Below are 6,000 nucleotides of genomic sequence, written 5' to 3'. Positions count from 1 at the left end.
ATGTTAGAGGTGTCCAACATATCATTGATATGCAGAAGAAACAGCGTGGGAGACAGCACACAGCCTTGGGGCACTCCAGCATTCACGGGCTTCGGGTTCGAGCAATATCCGTCGACAACGACCTGTATGCTACGCCCAGTGAGGAAGCCTGAGGTCCACTTGCACAAGCTCTCGGGAAGCCCAAATGATGGAAGTTTGGAGAGGAGCGCCTTGTGCCATACACGATCAAAGGCCTTCGCTATATCCAGGCTAACTGCCAGGCCTTCCCCCTAGCTTTCAATAGCCGCAGCCCATCTATGTGTCAGGTATACCAGAAGATCACCTGCCGACCGACCATGGCGAAACCCGTATTGTCGGTCGTTGATCAACTGGTGACCCTCTAGGTATACCAAGAGCTGACGGCTAATTATGCTCTCCATGATTTTGGAGAGCAGGGATGTAATAGCAATAGGCCTCTAGTTTGCCGGATCCGAACTGTCTCCTTTTTCTTGGATCGGATGGACAAGGGCTGACTTCCATGAGTCAGGGACTACGCCTTTGCAAAATTATGCACAGATCGCCCTGCGTAGTCTGTGGTACGTGATCCAAGCCATTCGGCATTGTGCCCGTTGAAATCACTCAAGACTACGATTTCAGCGGAGGGGATCTGTGCAAGTACGTCCTCAATTGCCGCTTGAACGCAGCCCATGAGATGATCGGTTTCTGCGTTACCACTATGGGACCTGTAGACACACGCATAGATGCGGACGCGGTCCTCTAAATCTACGCGGAGCCAGAGAGTGGACAGGTCCCTACCCTCAAAATTGCCGAGACGGCGACAGCAGATATCCTCCCTAACGTACACACATACCCCGGTACCCTCGTGGGGTAAAATCTCTTTTAGTACCGCTGTCATATTCGGGTGGAGGGGGGGGGGGGGAATGGCCACCGGTCCTCGACACTAACCTATGCGAAACATAGCGGCACTAGGCCGCTACATCACGCTGGTATTCTGTGCGAGTGTGGTAATTAACCCGGACGAGTCTGGCCCGATTGTGCTGACGTCAAAAGACGGCAGCGTGACTCTCCCACTTCTAAAAAGCCCTTAGTCGCCTCTTACGACACCCATGGGCCCGGGAAAAGTACAGGGCCCCATTCCATGAGCCTTTGGCCAGTTTGCCCCCTCTTATATGAAAACAAAAAAAACATCTCTGTTACAACAAAGGAGTTTCAACGATGTTTTTAGACAATCATGCATATAGGCCGGGGTCTCTCTAACATTTCCTCAAGAGGTTTCGTAATAAGATACTTGCTCGCTTTTTCAGTTGTTGTAATGACCAAATGGTCTAACTACATAATCTCTTGTAAGTTAAATAGTGTAGAGCTATTACTTCTACATATAATTATAATAATATTGTAATAATGACACATTTTTTACACAAATTATCTTGCCCCAAATTAGGCATATATAGCCTGTGTTATGGGTTGCAAGACAATGATATATTTACAATACAATATACTTACTTAAACATACATAAATACATATAAATATCCATGTATCGGAAACAAACATCCATATTCATCATATAAATGCTTGCACCTACCGGGATTTGAACCCGGGACCTCTAGCTTAGTATAATATATAAACATAATACGTGTACGTCTTAATCTTAATATATATATTTATTTTGTGCGTTTGTTGTAACTGAACTCCTTATAAACGGCTGGACCGATTTTGATGATTTTTTTGTGTTTTTCAGTGTATATGAGATTGGTTTAGATTCTTAATTCCGTCCATATATCTTAATATATATATATTTCTTTTGTGCGTCTTTTGTAACTGAACTACTCCTTAACGGCTGGACCAATTTTAAAGAAACTTTCTGTGTGTCTTCAAGTGGATTCGAGAATGTTTTAGATTCATAATTGAACTACCCCCTAAACGACTGAGCTGATTTTGATGATTTTTTGTGTGTTCTAGTGAATTTGATTAGATTAGATTCTTAGATTCTCAATTCCGTCCAAATAATATAATTCTCCTGATCATGTGTATGTAAGTGAACTCATCCTGACGGCTGGACCGATTAAAAATAGCCTTTATTCAGACAAAATACTTAATATAATTTTACATGCATTATTATTATTTAAATTTGACAGTATTTTCCTTCTTAAATTATATATATATATACATTTTTTTTAATTAGTTGAATAATTATGGGTTTTGTCTGTTTGTCTATTATAGACATAGGCCTCCTCCAACTGCCTCCACTGAATCCTGTTTTCAGCTGTTCTAGTCCATGAACTACCGGAAACTGCTTTAATCTCGTCCACCCATCTCCTAAATGGTCTACCTCGGTTTCTTTTTCTGTCTCTCGGATACCAGTTCATTAGAGTTTTACACCATTTCTCTCGTCCTCTTATAGTATGCCCCGTCCACTTCCATTTAAGTTTCCTTATTATAACAGAAACATCCTTTGTTTGCGTTTGCTTTTTGATTGCTGATGTTCTTATTTTGTCTCATAATCTTTTCCCCATCATGCTCCTCTGTTTTTTGCGTTTTGACAGACTTCTAATTTTCGAGCGTGTGCCTTTGTAAGGGCCCATGTTTGACATACGTATGTAAGGACAGGGAGGATGCAGGTGTTAAAAAGTTTCATTTTGATGTTCATGCTTATTTCACTGTTGGTCATCACTTCTTTTAGACTCCAGTACCTTTTCCAAGCATTGCCTATTCGTCTTTCTATTTCCTTTGAAGTGAGGTCTGACGGCGAGATTATTTGGCCTAGATAAACGTATTCATTGACATATTCAATGAAAACGTTCTCCAGAACCGCAGTGAGCAACTTTTTGAATTTTCGTCGAACACCCCTTTGAATTTTTATTACTTCGCCTTCTCTTTCTGCTTTTATTTTAGCTGTGCTACAATTATATACATTTCTTTTTATTTATACATATTTATTTTCAATTCCCTGAATCTTTAGAGCTTGCCAAATCATTTGATGTTCAAGCGAATCAAAAGCCTTGCAGTAATCCACGAAACAGCAGTAAAAGTTTGAATTAAATTCTTTGCCTTTATCGAAAAGTTATTTGACTACATGTATGTGATCCAATGTCGAATACCCGCTCCGAAATCCCGCTTGTTCTCTCGGCTGGTTCTCATCGAGCTTTTTGGTTATACGAACCAAGATAACTTTTGCAAAAAATTTATATATATTAGACATCAGGCTGATAGGCCTGTAATTGTTGATGTCATTTTTGTTCCCTTTTTTGTGTAGCAATATTATTGTCGATATAGTCCACTGATGGGTAATATGCTCGCTCTGTAGGATTTCATTGAATATAATAATAATAATAATATAATAATAATATCTATTTATTTTCTCCTCGCAAAGATCTTAAAGCTAAAACAGTACAGTAGTGTTACATTTTTTTAACAGATAGTATTTTGTGAGGAGCTGGTGTCTGAAGTAGGTTGACCCTGTATTACAGATCACCAGGACCTCACCCCCAGATATAAGGATCACAATGATTAAAATAGTACACATCCGTACTAGTAGCTAGAAGAGCAACAATAGATCATAAGAATAAATGACTTTAAATTTGTAAATTACTAGTAATAAAATGTGTGTGTGTATGTGTGCGGAGGGCTTGTGTGTGTGTGTGTGTGTGTGTGTGTGTGTGTGTGTGGGCGTACTCTACTCTCAGTTACTATTAGTGTAGAAGGTTTTCAGTTGAGGTATAGTCCAATTTCTGTAACCACTCTGTCAAGATACGCTTGCATTTAGTTCTGTTGAGGTGGTAAATTGACAGCTCTTTGTTTACCTTATTGTAAAGGTTATTACCTTGAACACAGAAGAGTCTTTGGGAGAATCTTGTATTAAACAATAATTTTTCACAGATTCTATCTTTTCGCCGTTGCGCTTTATTTTTTTCCGGATCGTAACTGGTAAGGCTATGTTTTTTTAAAACTGTATGCAGGATATAAAGCTGACGCACAGTTAGAACCTTTGATAGTTTATAGAGTTCTGTAGTGGGATGGTAGATTGGTAATGAGTTACTTACTTTCAATATAGCTCTTTGGGCCCTTTCTATTTTGAGGAAGTGTGATTTTGTAGCGCCGCCCCAAGAAGTGATGCAATATGTTAATATCGACTGACACAAAGCTTGATATATGTTTTTCATCAAGTCCTTTTCAGCTTCATTTCTCAAATTTTTAAAAATGACTATTAATTTTCGCACTCGTTTTGCTAGTTGTCCTATGTGGCATTGAAAATTTAACTTGTTATCTACCATAATACCAAGATACTTGATGGTCTCTGATTTCTGTATTTTGGCACAGGGACAATGTAAGTCTTCAGAATTACCACATGAGTGGAACATTATATTATGATTGGTTGTAAATTCTGATTTTCTTAGAGAAAAGCTAATATAACTGGTTTTAACTATATTTAATGTCAGGACATTGTTATTTAGCCATTCACTGACGGTATTAAAGCCCTTTTGTGCACTCAAATACACTTCTTCCCAAGTATCTCCTCTAAACAATAAAGCTGTGTCATCAGCAAAGGTAACTATTTTAGCATTTGGGAGCTGTAGTTGACATAGGTCGTTTATATATACTAAAAATAATGTAGGGCCAAGAATACTTCCCTGAGGGACGATATGTGTATTAATATCGGTGCAATGCTGTCTTTGTATTCTATAAGGAATTCGTTAATGATGCCATCAGAACCAGGAGCTTTATCTTTCTTTTGTGTTGATATTGCTTTTTTTACCTCTGCCAGCAATATTGGTGGTACTTCCTCCTGTCCAGATAAATCTATTTTTGGTGTCATGGTTTGGCTTGAGTATAATTTTTTAAAGAAGTTAGTTGCTATTGTTGTTATTTCACATCTTCTGGTCGCACTTCTATCGTTTCTGTCTTTCATATTGGGTATCCAATCTCGTTTTCTTGATAGTTCTTTTAATGCTTTCTTTGCTCCGCCTGTTTTCTGTATACATTTTTCCAGTTTTTCTAACCTATATTTTTGTCTTTCTTTCCTCATATTGACGTTTATTTGTTTACTTATTGTTGTTATGTCCTTTCTTACATCTTTTGTTTTATTAGATGTTGAGAAAAGGTTGGATCTTATTTCTAGTAGCTGCTTTGTTTCTTCTGATAGCCATGATATTTTATTGTTTCTAGTATCCAAAGCACTTTCTGGAGCCCTTTCATTTATAATTTCTTGCAGTTTGTTGTATTTGTCTTGTATAGGTATTTGTTTTGTGTTTTCTATGACGTTAATTAAGTTTTCTTTAATTCCATTGACATTGAGGCTTGGAATATTTTTGTTAGATTTGCTTTAAAAGGTCTTTCCTTAGAGGTATTTAATTTTAGTTCGGCTCTGACAGGTCTGTAGTTACTGTTAAAGTTTAAATTATTTATAACTCTACAGTCTTGGAAAGCTGTACTTCTGTTTGAGAGAATGTTATCAATCTCATTTTTATAGCTACCGTCTGGAGACATCCACGTCCATCTGTTGCTTGGTCGATTTTTATAATAACTGTTCAATATTCTCAGATTATTCTCGAATGCTAAGTGAATCAGTTTCTCAGTGGCCCAAGCACTATATCTTCACCATCTACTCTGCATCCTGTTCGCGCTCTCATCACTATTAGGTTACTGTATGTATGAGATTTTATTGTTTCTGTTAGCTGCAAATAGAAAGAGTCGATTTCTGTGCTGGTTGCTTACTCCGTCGGGGAGTAGATTTGTTCTATGGACCACATTTCGCCTAAAAGTTTTAGATTTAATACAACGATTTGCTCAGATATGCCTAAAAAATCATCTATACAGTCTTTTAATTCTTTTTTCACTAAGAAGCCTACACCGTATTGGCCTGGTGTGTAACCGTTATGGTAAAAAATAAATTCGCCATAGTCTTCTATGTTTTCTCCTATACGTCTCACTTCACCTAAACCAACGATAGACCATTTTATATTGTCTAATGCCAACATAAGTTCTATAAATTTTTCTTCAGA

Source organism: Leptidea sinapis, chromosome 24 (assembly GCF_905404315.1).
Source record: "Leptidea sinapis chromosome 24, ilLepSina1.1, whole genome shotgun sequence".
Taxonomy (NCBI): Eukaryota; Metazoa; Arthropoda; class Insecta; order Lepidoptera; family Pieridae; genus Leptidea; species Leptidea sinapis.
Note: the sequence above shows the minus strand (reverse complement) of the source record.